General features: G+C 44.8%; 1 protein-coding gene across 2 annotated transcripts in view; it reads right to left on the bottom strand.

The window, feature by feature from the left end:
- The window catches only part of EFCAB5 (EF-hand calcium binding domain 5), a 112,238-nt gene that overhangs the window by 61,076 nt on the left and 39,126 nt on the right, over window positions 1-12,036 (bottom strand). For both annotated transcript variants that reach the window (XR_013223707.1, XM_077294282.1), the window contains exon 2: window positions 9,487-9,661. The gene's annotated coding sequence lies outside the window, so the exon portion shown is untranslated. The remainder of the gene's footprint in view (window positions 1-9,486; window positions 9,662-12,036) is intronic.

Genomic DNA, 12,036 nt, shown 5'->3' with positions numbered 1-12,036 from the left:
AGAAAATCACATTGTCTGTTTTTTTTATCATTTTATTTGCATATTCTGGTGGAAAATAAGTATTTGGTCAGAAACAAACAATCAAGATTTCTGGCTCTCACAGACCTGTAACTTCTTCTTTAAGAGTCTCCTCTTTCCTCCACTCATTACCTGTAGTAATGGCACCTGTTTAAACTTGTTATCAGTATAAAAAGACACCTGTGCACACCCTCAAACAGTCTGACTCCAAACTCCACTATGGTGAAGACCAACGAGCTGTCAAAGGACACCAGAAACAAAATTGTAGCCCTGCACCAGGCTGGGAAGACTGAATCTGCAATAGCCAACCAGCTTGGAGTGAAGAAATCAACAGTGGGAGCAATAATTAGAAAATGGAAGACATTCAAGACCACTGATAATCTCCCTCGATCTGGGGCTCCACGCAAAATCCCACCCCGTGGGGTCAGAATGATCACAAGAACGGTGAGCAAAAATCCCAGAACCACGCGGGGGGACCTAGTGAATGAACTGCAGAGAGCTGGGACCAATGTAACAAGGCCTACCATAAGTAACACACTACGCCACCATGGACTCAGATCCTGCAGTGCCAGACGTGTCCCATAGCTTAAGCCAGTACATGTCCGGGCCCGTCTGAAGTTTGCTAGAGAGCATTTGGATGATCCAGAGGAGTTTTGGGAGAATGTCCTATGGTCTGATGAAACCAAACTGGAACTGTTTGGTAGAAACACAACTTGTCGTGTTTGGAGGAAAAAGAATACGGAGTTGCATCCATCAAACACCATACCTACTGTAAAGCATGGTGGTGGAAACATCATGCTTTGGGGCTGTTTCTCTGCAAAGGGGCCAGGACGACTGATCCGGGTACATGAAAGAATGAATGGGGCCATGTATCGTGAGATTTTGAGTGCAAACCTCCTTCCATCAGCAAGGGCATTGAAGATGAAACGTGGCTGGGTCTTTCAACATGACAATGATCCAAAGCACACCGCCAGGGCAACGAAGGAGTGGCTTCGTAAGAAGCATTTCAAGGTCCTGGAGTGGCCTAGCCAGTCTCCAGATCTCAACCCTATAGAAAACCTTTGGAGGGAGTTGAAAGTCCGTGTTGCCAAGCGAAAAGCCAAAAACATCACTGCTCTAGAGGAGATCTGCATGGAGGAATGGGCCAACATACCAACAACAGTGTGTGGCAACCTTGTGAAGACTTACAGAAAACGTTTGACCTCTGTCATTGCCAACAAAGGATATATTACAAAGTATTGAGATGAAATTTTGTTTCTGACCAAATACTTATTTTCCACCAAAATATGCAAATAAAATGATAAAAAAACAGACAATGTGATTTTCTGGATTTTTTTTTCTCAGCTTGTCTCCCATAGTTGAGGTCTACCTATGATGTAAATTACAGACACCTCTCATCTTTTTAAGTGGTGGAACTTGCACTATTGCTGACTGACTAAATACTTTTTTGCCCCACTGTATATATAGAAGACTGTGCTGACTCACTATAATAGTGCAGGCTCATTATATAAGTATAGTAGGCTATGTATTGGCTCATAATATATATATAGGAGACTGTGCAGGCTCATTATATATACCGTATATATACGCTACTGTTCAAAAGTTTAGGGTCACCCAGACAATTTTGTGTTTTCCATGAAAATTCATACTTTTATTAATCAAATGAGTGGCCAAATGAATTGAAAATCTAGTCCAGACATTGACAAGGTTCGGAAAAAAAATTTCTATTTGAAATAATAATTTTCTTCTTCAAACTTTGCTTTCATCAAAGAATGCTCCCTTTGCAGCAATTACAGCATTGCAGACCTTTGGCATGCTAGCAGTTAATTTGCTGTGGTAAGCAGGCTTCCAGAAGCCCCTACCAAAAGTTGGTTTGGCTTGATGGGCACTTTTTGCGTACCATATGGTCAAGCTGCTCCCACAAGTGCTCAATGGGGTTGAGATCTGGTGACTGTGCTGGCCACTCCATTACATATAGAATACCAGCTGCCTGCTTCTTCCCTAAATAGTTCTTGCATAATTTGGAGGTGTGCTTTGGGTCATTGTCCTGTTGTAGGATGAAATTGGCTCCAATCAAGTGTAACACCCCAGGGTCCTGGTTGTTACAGTGGCTTTGCTTTCCTCACGAGGAGAGTGATTTCATGCTTGGAAGCGAAGGAAGATCTTCTCTATCAGGTATACACAAACATGCAACATGTTCACACTCCAGGCCAGAAGGGAGAGCTCTGATCCAGCTTGTGGGTGGCTTATATATATATATATATATATATATATATATATATATATATATATTCTGGTCTGGAGGGAAAGTCAGTCAGTCTGTCAGAGAGACAGAGGAGAGAGCAGTCAGACAGTGAGTGTCGGAAGGACTGCAGGGGCCATGCAGCCAAGAGAGTGCTGCAGCTCCTGGAAAGAGATAATACAGAAGAACACATTGTAGAGAGCGTGCAGGAGAGCGGAGCACAGGAGAGTGAGACCTGGGGAGAATAGCTGTGACTGAGCTACCTCCCTGCAGAGCGCAGATACCGGTAGTCGGAAGACCAAGGTTCTGTTGGACTCTAGGAGGCACAGCAGAAACCGGCAGGACAGCTGGACTACATGTCACCTGTCCGCCCTAATACCCAGGAGACACAGTGGTGCATAGAGCCCAGGTCGTGATAGAGACCCTGTAAAAAGGCTCGAGCCACCTGTCATATGGGTTTGTGTCCCACCTTTATGGAAGACAGAGAGAACTGTGAGGACCTTGACAGAAGCCACAGGCAGAAAGGGACTACACCACCACGTTAGTAGGAAGGCTTTTAACTCCACCTGGTAAAGGGGACTCTGAACTCGCTCCCAAGCCAGCCGGATCCTGCCTGTACCTGTGATCTGGTGCCCTGGACTGTGGCTGCCTGAAGTCTTCAGTAAACCAGGTAAAGAGACTGCAAACCTGTGTCCTCCGTTTCTTATTGCACCACCCACCATCTTCATCTACACACCGGGAGCCCTGTGGGAAGTTATGCCATCTTAGCTGCCATAACATCACCCCAGAGGACCCCTTTAAGCAGTGTCAGTCCCCACTGACCAAATACCACAGGTGGTATCACGAACAAACTTTATTCACAAAATCCCTGTAAAGACCTCCCTTTTACATGGATGCCCAGGGCCATGGACTGAGTCGCCACCGCCATAACACATCCCCTTAAGTACCAGACCCGGTACAGAGTACCCTACGGCCCTGGCGGGCATTTCACAAGCGCTGTCCACAGGGTATGGCATGGCATTGCAAAATGGAGTGATAGCATTCCTTATTCAATATCCCCTTTTACCTTGTACAAATCTCTCACTTTACCAGCACCAAAGTAACCCCAGACCATCACATTACCTCCACCATGCTTGACAGATGGCGTCAGACACTCTTCCAGCATCTATTCAGTTGTTCTGTGTCTCACAAATGTTCTTCTGTGTGATCCAAACACCTCAAACTTGGATTCGTCTGTCCATAACACTTTTTTCCAATCTTCCTCTGTCCAATGTCTGTGTTATTAATCTTTTCCTTTTATTAGCCAGTCTCAGATATGGCTTTTTCTTTGCCACTCTGCCCTGAAGGCCAGAATCCTGGAGTCGCCTCTTCACTGTAGATGTTGACACTGGCGTTTTGCGTGTACTATTGAAGCTGTCAGTTGAGGACCTGTGAGGCGTCGATTTCTCAAACTACAGACTCTAATGTACTTGTCTTTTTGCTCAGTTGTGCAGCGGGGCCTCCCACTTTTCTTTCTACTCTTGTTAGAGCCTGTTTGTGCTCTCCTCTGAAGGGAGTAGTACACCCCGTTGTAGGAAATCTTCTGTTTCTTGGCAATTACTTGCACTTAATAGCCTTCATTTCTAAGAACAAGAAGAGACTGTCGAGTTTCACATGAAAGTTCTTTTTTTCTGGCCATTTTGAGAGTTTAATGGAACCAACAAATGTAATGCTCCAGATTCTCAACTAGCTCAAAGGAAGGTCAGGTTTAAAGGTTTTCTAATCAACCAAACTGTTTTCAGCTGTGCTAATGTGGCACCCCAGCAGTCCGGTTCCCACAGTGGCATTGCCTCCCTCACAGAGGATGATGCCATGCCTGAAAGCAAGGAGGGATCCCCTTTCCAGGTACATCAGCATGCAACACCTTTCCAGACTCTAGACCAGAAGGGGGAGCTCTAACACCTGTTTTAGGGGAGCTTCCCTAAAAGTTCTGGCTGGAGGCGGGGTTAGTTAGTCTTTGTATGTGAGTCTGGCAGGAAGGAAGAGGAGGCAAGTGAGGAGAACCTGAGGGATTGGAGTTGTGACTGAGCTCACCCCAGGACTGAGCGCCAAAGACCGGACACCGGAGTCCGTGGTTGTGTGGGAACTGCAGGCCCAGCAACTAAAACCGGAGGGCAGGAGACTGCAAGTCTCCTGGCCCCAGCAAACACCCTGAGGTGCAGCAGCATACTAGAGCCCGGAGTCACCACGAGGGAGTGACACCTGGAACAGGCTCAAGCTGCCTGCCATGCGGGGAATGTTCTATTTCATGGACAGACAGCAATAAGGACTTGTGGAGAGCTTAAGGCATCAAGGACCTAGGGAGCAGCGCAGAGGGAAGGCCTCCAAATCCACCTAGCTAGGTGGATCCTGAAATGCGTCCAGGCTGCCCGGACCTCCATGACCACCTGTCACCAGTGCCCCGGAGTGCACCTGCAATTAAAGGTAAAGAAACTACAGTCTTTGTGTCCTCCAATCATTTCCTGCACCCTCATTCCTGCATCCCAACGTCCACCATCTCTCATAAACTGTTCTGGTAGCCCTGGGGCCCCGCTCCACCTGTGGAGAGCCAAACCATCTCAGCTGCAACACCACCGGTCCAAGCGGTCTCTGTAGACAGCGTTGGCCATCTATAGCCGAACACCACAGGTGGCGTCACGTGAAATCCCTTACAAACATTCCCTCACCCCTTTTATTGTGTGCCCAGGGCCACAGACCGGGTCACTGCTGCCGCGACCACCCCTTTAAGAATTGTCTGACCCGGTTCTGAGTACCCCACGGCCCTAGCGGGTGTCGCACTAACATACTTGCGCAAGGGTTTTCAAGGGTATTCTAACCATCCATTAGCCTTCTTACACAGTTAGCAAACACAAAGTACCATAAGAACACTGGAGTGATGGTTGTTGGAAATGGGCTCTATACACCTATGAAGATATTGCATTACAAACCAGACGTTTGCAGCTAGAATAGTCATTTACCTCATTAACAATGTATAGAGTGTATTTCTGAATCAATTAATATTAGCTTCATTGGAAAAAACTGTGCTTTTCTTTCAAAAATAAGGACATTTCTAAGTGACCCTAAACTTTGAGCGGTAGTGTGTGAATATATATATATATATATATATAAATATATATATATATATATATATATATATATATATATATATATATATATATATATATATATATACTGCTCAAATAAATAAAGGGAACAATAAAATACCACATCCTAGATATCTCTGAATGAAATATTCCAGTTGCAAATTTTTATGCATTGCATAGTGGAATGTGTTCAGAACAATAAAACATAATTACATAACAATGAAAATAAATATCCCATGGAGGTCTGGATTTGGTATGATACTCAAAATCAAAGTGGAAAATCAAATTGCAGGCTGATCCAACTTCAGTGGAAATGCCTCATGACAAGGAAAAGATGCTCAGTATTGTGTGTGGCTTCCATGTGCCTGTATGACCTCCCTACTGTACAACACCTGGGCATGCTCCTGATGAGGCAGTGGATGGTCTCCCGAGGGATCTCCTCCCAGACCTGGACTAAAGCATCCACCAACTCCTGGACAGTCTGTGGTGCAATATCTGTTGGTGGATGGAGAAAGACATGATGTCCTAGATGTGCTCAATCGGATTCAAGCCTGGTGAATGGGTGGGCCAGTCCATAGCTTCAATGCCTTCATCTTGCAGGAACTACTGACACACTCCAGCCACATGAGGTCTGGCATTGTCCTGCATTAGGAGGAGTCCAGGGCCAACCGCACCAACATATGGTCTCACGAGGGATCTGAGGATCTCAGCTCGGTACCTAATGGCAGTCAGGCTACCTCTGGCAAGCACATGGAGGGCTGTGCGGCCCTTCAAAGAAATGCCACCCCACACCATTACTGACCCACTGCCAAACCAGTCATGCTGAAGGATGTTGCCGGCAGCAGATTGCTCTCCATGGCATCTCCAGACTCTGTCACGTCTGTCACATGTGCTCAGTGTGAACCTGCTTTCATCTGTGAAGAGCAAAGAGCGCCAGTGGCGAATTTGCCAATACTGGTGTTCTGTGGTAAATGCCTAGCGTCCTGCACAGTGTTGGGCTGTGAGCACAAACCCCATCTGTGGACGTCGAGCACTCAGACCATCCTCATGGATTCAGTTTCTAACCGTTTGTGCAGACACATGTACATTTGTGGCCTGCTGGAGGTCATTTTGCAGGGCTCTAGCAGTGCTCCTCCAGTTCCTCCTTGCACAAAGGCGGAGGTAGCGGTCCTGCTGCTGGGTTGTTGCCCTCCTATGGCCCCCTCCAAGTCTCCTGGTGTACTGGCCTGTCTCCTGGTAGCCCCTCCAGTCTCTGGACACTACGCTGACAGACACAGCAAACCTTCTTGCCACAGCTTGCATTGATGTGCCATCCTGGATGAGCTGCACTACCTGAGCCACTTGTGTGGGTTGTAGAGTCAGTCTCATGCTACCACGAGTGTGAAAGCACAACCAACATTCAAAAGTGACCAAAACATCAGCCAGAAAGCATTGGTACTGAGATGTGGTCTGTGGTGCCCACCTGCAGAACCACTCCTTTATGGAGTGTGTCTTGATAATTGCCAATAATTTCCATCTGTTGTCTATTCCATTTGCACAACAGCATGTGAAATTGATTGTCAATCAGTGTTGCTTCCTAAGTGGAGAGTTTGATTTCACAGAAGCATGATTTACTTGGCGTTATATTCTGTTGTTTAAGTGTTCCCATTATTATTTTTTAGCAGTATATAATGAGCCTGCACAGTCTCCTATATATATTATGACTCTGCACATAGCCTCCTATATACATTATCAGTATGCACAGCTTCCTATATATTATACACCTGCATTTAGTCTCCTATATATATTATGACCCTACACATAGCCTCCTATATACATTATTACCCTGCTCATAGCGTTTTATATATATTATGAGCCTGCACAGCTTCCTATATATTATTCGTCTGCACATAGTCTCCTATATATATTATGAGCCTTCAAATAGCCCCTATATACATTATGAGCATTCACATAGCCCCATATATACATTATTAGTCTGCACATAGCCTCCTATATACAGTATGAGCCGGCACAAAGCCTTTTATATATATATTATGAGTCTGCACAGCCTCCTATTTACATTATAAGCCTGTACATAGCCTCCTATATATATTATGAGCCTGCACATCCCATAAAAAAAAACACATACAGACATACTCACCTTGCTCCTGTTCCCCTGGCGCTCTGTTCTGGTCCCCAAGGCTCCACTTCTAGTCTGGCCAAAGCGTACATGCAGACGCTGGCTCCAGCTGAAGAAATCATTGTGCTGGAACATCACCACAGAGGCAATGTGAGCTCCCTAGGCTCTGCGCTGCCATTCTGTATTGTCGGCAGCGCCAGGGGAAGTCCTTACCGGGATATGTGCGCAGCAGATGGCAGCGCACAAAACATTATATTGAGGGCAATCTGGCAATACCCCCCGCCCCCGGAGCTTCTGGCCCCGGGCAGTAACCTAGATTGCCCTCATTATACTCCGCCTATGCTCCTACACCCTGAAGCCTGTTTTCACCTTCCTGACCAGACGAAATTTTTCAATTCTGACCGGGCCAAATTTTTCAATTATGATCATAGGCCAGACGGCGTTCACAGTCTCTCCATCTGCCTCATTATAGCAAATCTTAAGCCGGGGGTTCTGTCTGAATCACGTATTTCAGAGATTTTCATGGAATCTGCAGTGTGAGCGCTCAGCGCAGAGCGCAGGATAAATGTGCGCCTAGCCTTACTGCGATTTTTGGTAGGCAGATTTAACAAATAGACAGCAGATGAAGAATTTATTTTTAATTTACTTATTTTTTACGCTGTTCCTCATGCGGTATAAGTAATTAGATGTATTTATTCTTCAAGTCAGTGTGAATACATAATTTGAGAGCTAGAATTTTTCTACATTTCTGCAAACAGAGCCATGTGGGGTTTGTTTTTTGAGGAATGAGTTGAAGCTTTTAGTCATCAACTTATTATTTTTGGGAGGCAGAATGGACAAAAAGCAGCAATTCAGGAATTGCTTCGTTTTGTTTTTAATGCTATTCCATGTGTGGTAAAAGTGATAGGACAGCATTATTTTTCGAGTCAGTACGATTGCAGCGATACAATATTTATATCATTTTTTTAATGTCATGCCACTTTTATACAATAAAAACAATTTTATAAAAAAAAGTTATTATTTTTGCACCATTATTCTGAGAGCTATAGCTTTTTTATTTTTCTGATGGAGCTGTATGGCAGCTTGTTTTTTTTCGGGACAAGATGATGTTTTCAGAGATACTATTAAGTTTTTAAGTTATATGTTTTTTTTATTTATTTTTATACGGTGTTCACTGAAGGGGTTAACTAGTGTGATAGTTTTATAGGTCAGGTCGTTCTGAAAGCGGCGATACCAAATATGTATACTTTTTTAAGTTGGATGTTACATAAATATATGTATTTATTGATTTAATATTTTTAACTTTTTTTGTTCTTTATTTTGTGTTTTTACAAATTTGTAATAACTTTTTTTCACTTTTTTACCTTGTCCTAGAATGTTAGGTAATCCCCACATGTATTCAAGCTGTCTAGCAGTAGCAAATCATGCAGCTGGATCGACAAACTTAATCTCCGAGCACGCCAAAATATTCGGAGACCACCCGAGAGTGCTCGGGAAATCTTGAGTGACGAGTATACTCGCTCATCACTAATTCCTTCTCACAAAATAATTCCAGATCATATCTTTCATGCTCAATGTTTATGAATAAATTGACAACTGGGTGTTACCAGTTGCAGATATGTACGCTCTGACAATGACCAATCAGTGCTGCCAGGGCCAGAGAGTGCACCTTGGCTACAGCAGTGTATCCCATATATCCCATGTAGCCGCTGCAGCCATTCACTGGTCGCAGCAGCACAAAACCACTAGGCCAGTGATTGGCTGCAGCAGTCTCATGGTGTATACAGGTTGGGATTGCTGCAGCCCAGGAAGTCAGGTTTTTAAAGAAGCGTGCGTCTTTTAAAATTCAGCATTCACTTTGCTTGTACTAACTCTCTTTTAGTTATATTGGCGCCAAAGATTACCCGTCTATCTAGTGACAAATATCCTTGGAAGGCAAATATATCAGTAGAAGAGTCAGTAATGAGATTTGTAAACATTCTTACCTGTATCGTGGCCGTATCTGCAGCTAATGTACGACACACGCTGTCCCCATGGACGGTGTCGTGCGGCCTCCTGTGTGTTTGGCTTCTTTGGTTGCTAGGTGATGAATCAGGAAGTTTCTGCCATCAGTAATGGCTGAGCTTCCTCTGTCCTCAGCCTCCATCTGTGAGAGATGCCCTGCAGGGGATTACAATAGGAAAAATGTCACTAATTCAGCCGGGAACACGTGTCAAGCAAAATGTGCTACAAATCTCTTGCAAAATGCAAAAATGCATCCAAAAAGTACATGTCATCTACCAGATTTATCAAGTGCTTTCTATACTTTTACGCTCACCTTGGGACATTTGAGAAATCATTTTATTTTTTAAAAACATAATTTATTTTTTCGTAAACCCTAATAATTAACATTTAGGCTAAGTGCCCATGTTGCAGAATAGAAGCAGAGTTTAAATGCTTAAAAAAACGCAATGTGGGCACATAGCCTTAAACAAGCTTTGAGGGATGCAAATAAAGAGAATTATGCTAAATAGTCCTCATGCAGATGCCCATTTTTTTTTTTTGCATTAGAGAAAAAGCAAACTGCTTTTCATCTGTGTAATGGATCCAATCTTATTAATTTTTGGTATTTTTTCTGCATGCAAAAACAAAGCAAAATCCCCAATAGGTGGCAGTAGTGCACCCCAGTGTTAAAGGAGTATTCCTATCTCCAAGATCCAATCCAATTATGTAGTAGGTGTAGTAATAATAATAATATTAGCAAATATCTCCAATTAATAATTATGAATGTAGTATAGTTCTTCTGATTTGCTATGTCACTTACCCCATGTACAGGCATTGCAGTAGCTTAGGTATCCATGGTTACCACCACTAACAGCTGTCACTGTATGAATGTACTACTCAATGCCCTGCACATGTGGTAAGGGTAACAGCTACACTGTTTTGACACCATAACTGGATCTCTGTGTGTAAGCTACTGGCTGCTAAAGAGCAAAATCCTGCAATCTATAACAGAGGTGTCAAACTGCATTCCTCGAGGGCCGCCAACAGGTCATGTTTTCAGGATTTCCTTGTATTGCACAGTTGATAATTTAATCACCTGCACAGAATGATTCCAGCACCTTGTGGAATGCTAAGGAAATCCTGAAAACATGACCTGTTGGCGGCCCTCGAGGAATGCAGTTTGACACCTCTGATCTATAATATAACCAGCGATCTTGTAGATTGTGAGCCTTCGCGGGCAGGGTCCTCACTCCTCCTGTACCAGTTATGACTTGTATTGTTTAAGATTATTGTACTTGTTTTTATTATGTATACCCCTCCTCACATGTAAAGCGCCATGGAATAAATGGCGCTATACCAATAAATAATAATAATAATAATAATGTGTACTTCTGTCCGTCGCTTGGAGCAGCATCATCTTCAGATGGTGAGAGAGACAGATAGAGAGACACAGAGAGAGACAGAGACAGGGAGAGAGACACAGATGGAGACAAAGAGAGACAAAGAGAGACAGACAGAGACAGAGAAAGACACACAGAGAGAGACAGGGAGAGAGACAAAGAGAGACAGAGAGAAAGACACACAGAGAGAGACACACAGAGAGAGACGGACATATCCCTAGCCCCCGACTAAAGAGCCTGATATGTCATGGACTCCTATACCCCACCCTGGATTCCTCTAAGGCCGGTTTCACACGTCAGTGGCTCCGGTACGTGAGGTGACAGTTTCCTCACGTACCGGAGACACTGACACACGTAGACCCATAAAAATCAATGCATCTGTTCAGATGTCATTGATTTTTTGCGGACCGTGTCTCCGTGTGCCAAACACGGAGACATGTCAGTGTTCGTGGGAGCGCACGGATTACACGGACCCAATAGAGTCAATGGGTCCGTGTAAAACACGGACCTCACACGGACATTCTCCGTCTGGGGTCCGTGTGCGTGCAGGAGACAGCGCTACAGTAAGCGCTGTCCCCCCCACATGGTGCTGAAGCCGCGATTCATATGTTCCCTGCAGCAGCGTTTGCTGCTGAGAAAATATGAATAATAGTGTTTAAAATAAAGATCTATGTGTCCGCCGCCCTCCCACCCCCTGTGCGCCCCCCCGCTGGTCAGAAAATACTTACCCGGGTCCCCCGTCGGCTGTCGCTCCTTCCTGGTCTGGCCGCGGCTTACTGTATGCGGTCACGTGGGGACGATCATTTAGAATCATGAATAGTCGGCTCCGCCCCTATGGGAGGTGGAGCCACATATTCATGACTGTAAATGATCGGGCCCACGTGACCGCATACAGTGGAAGCCGCGGCCAGACCAGGAAGGAGCGACAGCCGACGGGGGACCTGGGTAAGTATTTTCTGACCAGCGGGGGGGCGCACAGGGGGTGGGAGGGCGGCGGACACATAGATCTTTATTTTAAACACTATTATTCATATTTTCTCTGCAGCAAACGCTGCTGCAGGGAACATATGAATCGCGGCTTCAGCATGATGCAGAGTGGGTACCACACGCTCCGTGTGGTACCCACTCGCCATACGGGCGGCACACGTGTGC

This window comes from Ranitomeya variabilis, chromosome 3 (assembly GCF_051348905.1).
Source record: "Ranitomeya variabilis isolate aRanVar5 chromosome 3, aRanVar5.hap1, whole genome shotgun sequence".
Classification (NCBI taxonomy): domain Eukaryota; kingdom Metazoa; phylum Chordata; class Amphibia; order Anura; family Dendrobatidae; genus Ranitomeya; species Ranitomeya variabilis.
This window is presented reverse-complemented; position numbering and strand designations above follow the sequence as displayed.